This window comes from Halichoerus grypus, chromosome 13 (assembly GCF_964656455.1).
Source record: "Halichoerus grypus chromosome 13, mHalGry1.hap1.1, whole genome shotgun sequence".
NCBI classification, from domain to species: domain Eukaryota; kingdom Metazoa; phylum Chordata; class Mammalia; order Carnivora; family Phocidae; genus Halichoerus; species Halichoerus grypus.
The window spans coordinates 82352924-82363332 of NC_135724.1; the positions used below are offsets into that span (position 1 = coordinate 82352924).

Genomic DNA, 10409 nt, shown 5'->3' on the forward strand with positions numbered 1-10409 from the left:
GGGAGTGGGAAAGGGAGAAGCAGGCTTCCCACTGAGCAGGGAGCCTGATACGGAGCTCGATCCGAGGACCCTGGGATCATGACCTGAGCCGAAGGAAGACGCTTAATGACTGAGCCACCCAGGCACCCTGGAGCATTGTTTTATAATACTGAACATTGGAGGCAATCTAAGTAACTGACAATACGCCATTGGTTAAATAAATTTTGCTCCCATTAGAATGTAAGAAAGATCCTAACTAGAATATCAGCTCCTTAAGAGCTGAGACGGGATCTGTTTGTCCATTGCTAGGTCTTTAGCACTCAAAACCATGCCTGGGATATAGTAGCTGCTCTATAATAATCAGTGAAATACTATGTAGCTATTAAATATTACATGAAGAAAATTTAAATCACATGAAGATATAACCTAGCAAGAGAAAGCCAGGACACATCAACGTACAGTAAATGCCAATACCTTTTTTTTTTTAAAGTACATATGCAGAGCGCTCTAAAGAGGGCCGGATTATGGGGTTAGAATACACAGATATAAACCAAACCACTAGTTTTCTACAATGAATGTTAGCCTAGCCCGGATTCCCCCAGAAAGCAGAGCCTGAGACCTGGGCTTGCACGTAGCTAGTGTATCAGGGATTATGGAGAATAGGAGTGGGGTACCAAGAGGGGAGTGAACAGGGTAGGAGGGAGAGCTAATCCAAAGACCATTTTGAGTTGGTCCTGCTGTGGGCAATTTACACTCCATCCCACAGAGACCTTCCAAGCAGCCTTGAAGACACTGAAGGATTGTCCTCCCAAGAGATCAGAAATGGAAGAAAGGAGACTTTATTTACTCACCCATCCTCCATTAGAGAAAGGTTAAGGAAAGAGTTTTTCCATCATCTCCTAATTCCAAGCTGCATTTAGGGAAATGAGTTGTTATCCATGTCCCACACCAGGGAAGCAGATGCCCTGGGGCAAAAAGCAAGACCTACTCCATGCAGCTAACAGGAAGGACTGTCCAGTTACCCATGCACAAAGCTAATTACTACAGCAATGGCGAAGTAAAAGGGGAGTAGAGGATGGGATGTGGGGCATAAGAAAAGTCCAGTAAGTATTCCTTTTGTAATAAAACAATGAGCTGTTTTCCTCCGAATATTTAGCTTACATTCTGCTTCATACTAGGTATTTTCCGAATGGGATTCCAAGGCTCAGTTAAATTTGTTTTATCTACTGGTGAGTCAAAAATCCAAATACGGCTTTTCTGATAGCTCTGCAGTTTATGGAACATCTAATATTTAAGACAAAACCATTTTTTTAAATTTTTTATGTTAATCCCCATACATTAAATCATTAGTTTTAGATATAGTGTTCCATGATTCATTGTTTGTGCATAACACCCAGTGCTCCATGCAGAATGTGCCCTCAATACCCATCACCAGGCTAACCCATCCTCCCACCCCCCCCAGAACCCTCAGTTTGTTTTTCAGAGTCCATCGTCTCTCATGGTTCTTCTCCCCCTCCGATTTCCCCCCCTTCATTCTTCCCCTCCTGCTACATTCTTCTTCTTTCTTTCTTAACATATATTGCATTATTTGTTTCAGAGGTACAGATCTGAGATTCAACAGTCTTGCACAATTCACAGTGCTTACCAGAGCACATACCCTCCCCAGTGTCCATCACCCAGTCACCCCATCCCTCCCACCCCACCCCCCACTCCAGCAACCCTCAGTTTGTTTCCTGAGATTAAGAATTCCTCATATCAGTGAGGTCATATGATACATGTCTTTCTCTGTTTGACTTATTTCGCTCAGCATAATACCCTCCAGTTCCATCCACGTCGTTGCAAATGGCAAGATCTCATTCCTTTTGATGGCTGCATAATATTCCATTGTATATATATACACATCTTCTTTATCCATTCATCTGTTGATGGACATCTTGGCTCTTTCCACAGTTTGGCTATTGTGGACATTGCTGCTATAAACATCAGGGTGCACGTACCCTTTCGGGTCCCTACTTTTGTATCTTTGGGGTAAATACCCAGTAGTGCAATTGCTGGATCGTATGGTAGCTCTATTTTCAACTTTTTGAGGAACCTCCATACTGTTTTCCAGAGTGGCTGCACGAGCTTGCATTCCCACCAACAGTGTAGGAGGGTTCCCCTTTCTCCGCATCCCCGCCAACATCTGTCCTTTCCTGACTTGTAAATTTTAGCCATTCTGACTGGTGTGAGGTGGTATCTCATTGAGGTTTTGATTTGGATTTCCCTGATGCCGAGCGATATTGAACACTTTTTCATGTGTCTGTCGGCCATTTGGATAAGACAAAACCATTTTTAAAACACCTAATTAAGATGTTTAAAACAACATTGTTTCCTCTGGTCCTTTTAAAAGGATTTTTACAGGGGCAATGCAGGCAGGCTAATGCAGTCATTTGTCACCCAGAGAAAGTGGAGAAAAAAAGGAAAAAGAAAAAATATACCAAGAGGAAGGAAGATGCTGTTCTCTTTTCAGTATTGCCTACCATTCACTGACAATATTTATGTTGATTTTATCTTTCCAATAGGAAATTCCTGAGCCTCCCATTTCCTCAAATGGAAAATGAAGAAAAAAAACACCTTCCCTTCAGAGTGACTGTAAGGCTGAGAGAGGTTTATAAAACTAGCACCTGTAAGTAACACAGTAGGCATTCAGTAAATGCCGGCTAGGATCCATACTAAGTCTTGGCCGGCAGAGATTACATCCAAAATATGCTCCATAAGTCTGGTGTTCCACGAGACCTACCTGTGTTCTCTATCATGTGTTCCTTGCAAATTCAAGCCATTAAAATTCTTTGGTTACAAGTCTTGCTAGTTTAAGAAGCAATCGAACTCAGAATGGCTCAAAGTTAAAATGAAAAATAACCAGATCCTCAGAATCAGATCAGATCCAGGGATTTCATTACAGTAAGTCATGAGCCATCTGTTTTGGATGTCACCACCTGTCTTCCATCTTCTAAGACTCAAATTCCCAGAGCAGAGCTTCTCAGTGTGGCCCCCTGACCAGCATCACCTGGGAACCTGTTAGGAATGCAAATCCTCAGCCCAGAACAGAGAGTCAAACTCTGGGACTGCAACCCCAACAATGTGTTTTAACAATCCCTCTAGATGCTTCTGATGCACAATCTAGTTTGAGAACCAGTACCCCAGAGAATCATCAGGATGGCCTGGTTCCTTGACGAGTGGGGGCTTGTAATGGGCTCAGTTTCCAGGACTACATGAAATGGGGAGGCAGAGTTCCCCAAAAGAAAAGAGGCAGGGAGAAATATTGGGACAAACTAAAACATCTACAAGGCTATCACAGGAGGGAGACTCTGGAAATTCAGTCTTCAGGTGTCCCATGCCATCAGAGTTTTCTACTGCCCACTGTGGGATCTGTTGTGTATCTCCCTCAAAACCCAAGTTCAGGTCTGCCAGAGCCCCAGAAAGATGCTGGAAAATGGCCACCATCCTCCCCTAAGTACCTCCTGTCTCAGTCGCCCTCCTCAGGCTAGTCACCAGACTACCAAGGTGCAAGGACTTCCTTACCTCAGGGTCAGGTAAGTCTCAGAAAAGTAGAGAGGGCGGGGGACAAAAGCAGAGATTATTAGTTTGTTCTTAGGTACAAGAAGATGTACCAAGTTCCTAAGGCTGCTGGGACAAGGGGCTTAAAACAACACACAATCATGCTCTTACAGTTCTAGAGGCCAGCAGTCTAAAAGCAGTTTCGCTGTGCGGAAACCAAGGTGTCAGCAGGATCATGCTTCCTCCAGAAGAAACTCTGTGTCCTGGTTTTCCAGCTTCTAGAGCTACGTTCCCAGGCGTGTGGTTCCCGCCTTCACGTTCCAAGCCAGCAGTATAGAATTTTACTTCAGCCACTGCCTACCTTCTGTCCCTGGGTTCAAATCTGCCTCTGCTTCCCTCTTCTTATAAGGAAAACTGTGGTTACATAAGTCACACCTGGATAACCCAGGATCCTCTCCTCCTCAAGACACTTAATTCAGACACATCTGCAAAAGCTTTTTCACCATTTAAGTTAACATTCACAGGTTCCAGGGATTAGGACCTGGCTATCTTTGGGGGCCATCATTCAGCCTACTGCAGAAAGCCTTCAGTGACCACAGACTCAAAAAAAGTCACCGATAGGTGACTCCAGGAAACAAAATGAGGCACACGAGGGGCGCCTGGGTGGCTCAGTCATTAAGAGTCTGCCTTCGGCTCAGGTCACGATCCCAGGGTCCTGGGATAGAGTCCCGCATGAGGCTCCCTGCTCGGTGGGGAGTCTGCTTCTCCCTTTCCCTCTCCCTCTGCTCGTGTGCTCTCTCTCTCCTTCTCTGTCAAATAAATAAATAAAATCTTTAAAAAAAAAATGAGGCACATGAGCCAGGTGTATACTGTCCCAGGCTGGAGCGTGGATGCCCATCTAGACAATAGTCTGCTCCACCCACCTGCTGGATCTCAATCCGGATCATCTGAAAATAAATATCTTGATTTTCAATTATTAGCAACAAATTCCACTTTTTTAAAGACTAAAGATTTTTGTTAAAAGTGTAACTTGCATTCGGTAGGCTTCAAACCCAGCAGTAGTTCATTCTTGAACAATCCATGAGGTAGGACAACACTTCCTTCAACTTACATTAAGATACCTCCTGAGCTCTTGTGACTGGGATGGGAGAATCATACCTCGTTTGGGATCATTAATGTGTGAGGAACACCAGGAGATTAACATCAAAAGTAATACAAGGAAATGATTATGATTTTAAAGTACATTGTTTAGACACATCAAAAACATCAGAATGGTATGTAGCCATTTTGAATATCAACATCAGTATCACTCTGGGTATTATTGCCCTTTATTGTTATTTTATGCCTTCATAATCAATAAAATTTAAAAATCTGTGGGGGGAAAATAAAACTTTGGTCTTTAAAAAAAAGAAAAGCTATCTGTAGCAAGAAACAATTTGCTTGTTCTTGAGAATTCCCCCATCAGTAATTTCTTTTCTAAAAAAGGCTGCACATGGGGCGCCTGGGTGGCTCAGTCGTTAAGCATCTGCCTTTGGCTCACATCATGATCCCAGGGTCCTGGGATTGAGCCCGCATCGGGCTCCCTGCTCCACGGGAAGTCTGCTCCTCCCTCACTCTCTGCTGCTTCCCCCTGCTTGTGCTCTCTCCATCTTTCTCTGTCGGATAAATGAATAAAATCTTTAGAAAAACCTTTTTTTTAAAATAAAATAAAAAATGCTGCACAGGCAGGATTCAATGTCAGCTGTCAGCTACAGACTTAGTCATTCAAAAGAAAGTTATCTCATATGGGCACCGCTCCCCATCTCTCTCTCTCTCATCTCAATCTCCTCCTGCTTTTATTGAAGCCCCCTCCAATCTGCCCCTTTAATCTCCCCAGCCTGGTTCCAAAGCCCCTCCCTTTGAAACTTTACCTTCTCTCAGAGAAGAAGCAGGTTCTGTCCTTGGGTCCCTTTTATCTCTCGAGAATTCAGCTCCAGCCCAGTGCTCATCAGAGATGCTTTACTCAGCCATCTCTGGCACACAAGGAGGACATGATGATGTTGGTCCACAAGACGGGTGTTCTCACTCCAGCTCAGACTCTGAGACTCCAAGAGCTGATTTCCTCACCTGTCCATTTAAAAAGCAACACGCAATGAGAAGCATGAGTTTTTCCCGGAGTTGCCATTCTCTGGGTGCACATGAAGATATTCTTCTTCTTTTTTTAAAATACTTTATTTGTAAGTAATCTCTATACCCAACATGGAGCTTGAACCCACAACCTCGAGATCAATAGTCACACGCTCCACCGACTGAGCCAGCCAGGTGCCCCAAGATATTCTTGTTCTTAGCTTGACTTTGACCCTGACTCCTCCAAGAAGTTCCCTTATGTTATTATATTTTTTTGAGATTTTATTTAGAGAGAGAGTGTGTGTGCAAGTGGGGTAGGGGCAGAGAGAGAGGGAGAAAATCTCCAGCAGACTCCATGCTGATTGTAGATCCCAACGCGGGGCTCGATCCCATGACCCTAAGATCATGACCTAAGCCGAAATCAAGAGTCAGATGCTTAACTGACTAAGCCACCCAGGTGCCCCTATTTTTTTTAAGTTTTATTTATTTAAGTAGTCTCTACACCCAATGTGGGGCTTGAACTCATAACCCCGAGATCAAGAGTCACATGCTCTTCCAACTGAGCCAGCCAGGCACCTCACTAACATTTTTTTAAATTCCAAATCATTTCTCCCAACTTGTCTCTTTGCAACTCCAACCGAGTTTTTCCTATCTCAGAAAACTACACCACTACCTGGATGCTTTAGCCAGGAACCTGGATCTCACATCCACAAATCCTGACAAGTCTACCTCCACAATATATCTTCAATCTGTCTGCTTCTCTCCCTCTCCCCCACCATCCTAGTCCAAGTAGGGACACCAGATAAAATACAGGATGCCCAATTAAATGGAAATATCAGATAGACAATGAATTTTTTTTCTAAGTATGCCTGTGCAAAATTTGAATTTGAGATAAGCAAAGAATAACTTTTTATTATGAATATGTCTTATGCAATATTTTGGGGGGGCATACTTACATTAAAAATAATCCTTTGCTTATCTGAAATTAGAATTTAACTAGGTGACCTGTATTTTTATTCACTAAATCTGGCATCCCCAAGTCCAAGGCAATAACATTGCACCTGGACCACTGCAGTTACTCCGAACTGGTCTCCCCACTTCTATTCTAGCTCCTGGCAATGAATCACACAGTTACCAGAGGACTTTTGTAAAAGTGAATCAAATCAGGACACCCCATTTAAAAAACCTTGAGGTGCCTCCATGTTCTTGAAATAACAAGATCATTTTTGAGAACAGCTTTATTGAGATACTATTCACATATGTACATTTACCCCTTTGACGTGTACAATTCAATGGCTTTTAGAATATTCACAGGTATTTATAACCATCACTACATTGTATTTTTTTAAGATTTTTATTTTTAAGTCACCTCTACACCCAAAGTGGGGCTCAAACTCACAACCCAGAGATCAAGAGTCACATGCTCTTCCAACTGAGCCAGCCAGGTGCCCCCATTACTGTATTTTATAACATTTTCACCATCCCAGAGAGAAACCCCACTTGCTTTGGCCATCATCCCTAATCCTTTCATAGACAAGCATAATTCTGTATTTTCTGTATAGATTTGTCTATTCTGGACATTTCATATAAATGGACTCATATGATATGAGGTCCTTTGTGACTGGCTTCTTTCACTCAGCATCATGTTTTGGAGGTTCATCCATGTTGTAGCATCTATTAGCACTCTATTCTTTTTTATAGTGGAATAATATTTCATTGCATGTATAGACCACATTTTGTTTATCCATTCATCCATTGATGGACATTTGGGCTGTTTCCACCCTTCGGCAATTGTGAATATACTATGAACACTCATTACAGGTTTTTGTGCAGACACATGTTTTCATTTCTCTGGGTTATACACTTGAACTGTTGGATTAAGCCATTTATTTTTATTTTTTAAGTTTTAATATATTTATTCATTTTAAGAAATCTCTACACCCAATGTGGGGCTCAAATTCATGACCCCAAGTCAGGAGTCGCATACTCCTCTGACTGAGCCAGCCAGGAGCCCTTGTTGGGTTAAGTCATTTAAAATCATGTTTAATCATTTGAGAAACTGCCATATGGTTTTTTCCAAAGTGGCTGCACCACTTTACATCCCAGCTAGCAGTGTATGAGGGTTTGCTGTGTATCTTGCACCTTCCCATTCAAACCTGTCTGTGGTCTGAAGAAGGTAAACATTTTTTACCCCCAGGGTCTTTGCACATACTCTGTCTTCCCAAATACTCTTGCCACATCACTCCCCAGTGAAGCTGACCCCCTTCACCCTTCGGCTCTTAGCTTAATTGTGACCTCCCTAAGTGCCTCGTCTAAGTAACACGTCCACACACAATTTTCTCTAGCTCTGAAATTGACCCTTCCTTAATGGGTAAATTGTTTTATTATTTGCTTGTGTGTCTCTCCCATTAGAATGTAGGCTCCCTGAGAGAGAGAACCATGTCTATCTAGCGTGTTCACAGGGGCTAGGGTCTGTGTTCTCAGCCCCTAGCACAGAGCCTGGTTCTTAGAATGTGCTCAATAATTGTTGGTTCATTGACTGACTGAATGAATGAATAAACAAATGGATCCATGAATGATGGAGCTAAGAGAGGGCAGAAGGTGTTTCTGAGGTTTGTGAGAACACATAGTAGACGCTCAATAAATATTTGTTACTGATGAGGCTATAAGTAATAAATATATGCACAACTACACACGTGCGCACACACACACACAGAGATACGGAGTAGCAGAGAGAAAGATAAAGATAAATTCACTCCTATAAGAAGGACGTGAGAGATGTCATTGTAAGTCTCATAAATCTCAACCCAAGCGCTCATACAGGAGATAGAAGGAGTTGCCTGGTCCAATCTGCTAAAGAGTTTCCTCTCCTTTTTGTTTTAATAGAAAAATCACTCTGAGCACTTTGGAACTCTAATTACAGGTGACACGCAAATGGAAAGAAAAATAGGAAATCAAACATTTGAGCCAATAAGTTACGATTTATATGGGCACTTAATAGCAGCAAAGTGCCCTAAGCCACTTAGGATTTCCTCAAAGCACTTTGCAGATGGACATCTCAGGAGCTGTCGTGGGGATGAAGTCAGGAATGTCTGTAATGTGCCTGAGTTCTTTGGAGACGTGTCATTGTTGTGAATCTTAATGTCTATCTTCACAAGATTTCTCCAAGGTCAATGCCATGTAAGACCTTCAGATTGCAATCTGACTCTAGCCTACCTCTGCAGCCGGATCTCCAGACACCTTCCTCCTTCAATCTCTAAACTCTAATCATCTCAAACTCTTCCAGCTTCCCCCTCCATGGTGCTCTCTCTTGCCAGAAATTTTCATCCCCTCTTGCCCAAAGCTGCCTAACTCCTGCCAGGTTTTGTTTGAAAGGACACTTGCTCCAAGAAGCCTTCCTTTCCTTCTTCCTTCTCCAGACCGAGTTAGGTTCTGTATTACTTACGCTTTTTAGGTTGACTTTCACTTCTGCCTGTAAGGAGCTTGGCAGGCTCCACTCTGTCCTAACAACAAGTAAAAAACTGAACAGAATCATCAACTCTTCTTGGATCTGTAGCAGTGGTGAGGACACAGAGAAAACCATTGCCCCCAAGAGTGGAAACAGGTGCATACAGGGAGTCTCAGCTTACCAAAGCTGACTCACAAGTGGAAACCAATGCCAGGGTAGGAATTGACAAATTGCTGGAGGCTCGAGGCAGACAAGTCTGAGAGTTAAAAGCTCCAGAGGGACCTCGTCACAGAGGGGGCCCACACTTTGTGAAGTTTTTCCTCCAGGAGCTTGATCAAGTTCTCACAATAAATATGGGGGGAGAATAGTCTTCTCTTGCTTCCAGCAGGGAGAGGAGAAAAGAGCCATTTTGAAATACACCAGAGCACTCTGTTCTTCTTAACAAGACCTGCCCTCAGGAGAAACTAGTTAACCAGAGCCTGACCTGCCTTAGTATTATCAGAGCCTAACTGACCTGGGGGAAGGGAAATACTCAGATCCAATTAGCTTCAGCCTTCCACATGGGAGAAAGAATTCCAGCCCACTTCAGCCATCCTGTCTCACCTAAGGGGAGAGAAAAAAAACTGAGAACCACATGAAATTCACATTAGAGAGGTATAGGCTCACCTAAAGACAGACCCAATCATAGGACTATGGAATGCTTCTGCCTCCCCACACCTCACACCATATTACTAAAGATTTTTTTTTTTTTTTAAGATTTTATTTATTTGACAGAGAGAGCACAAGCAGAGGGAGAGAGAGAGAGGCAGGCTCCCTGCTGAGCAAGGAGCCCGATGTGGGACTCGATCCCAGGACCCTGGGATCATGACCCGGGCTGAAGGCAGCCGCTTAACCGACTGAGCCACCCAGGCGTCCCCTAAAGATTTTTTACAACAGATCCTTTAACCTGATATGGTGTGTCAAGCTATCAAGAAGAAATTATAAAGCATACTAAATGGAAAACACACACACACACGATTTGAAGAGATGGAACAAGCATCAGAACCAGATACAGCAGATATTTTGGAATCATCTGACCAGGCATTTAAAACAATGATGAATATGCTAAAAAGCTCTCATGGATAAAGTGGACAGCATGCAAGAACAGATGGGCAATGTAAGCAGAGAGCTGAAACTCCTAAGAAAGAACCAAAGAGAAAAGCTAGAGCTCAAAAACTGTAACAGAAATGAAAAATGTCTTCGATGGGCTTATTAGTAGACTGGGCACAGCTAAGGAAAGAACCTCTGAGATTGGGGATATCTCAACAGAAACCCCCAAAATGGAAAAGGAAAGAAAACA

General features: G+C 43.0%; 1 non-coding gene across 1 annotated transcript; it reads right to left on the reverse strand.

Moving 5' to 3' along the window:
* Nucleotides 1-5746: 5746 nt before the first annotated feature.
* On the reverse strand, nucleotides 5747-5819 carry TRNAN-AUU (transfer RNA asparagine (anticodon AUU)). Its single transcript has one exon. It is a non-coding gene; the product is annotated as a tRNA-Asn (tRNA).
* Nucleotides 5820-10409: the final 4590 nt, after the last annotated feature.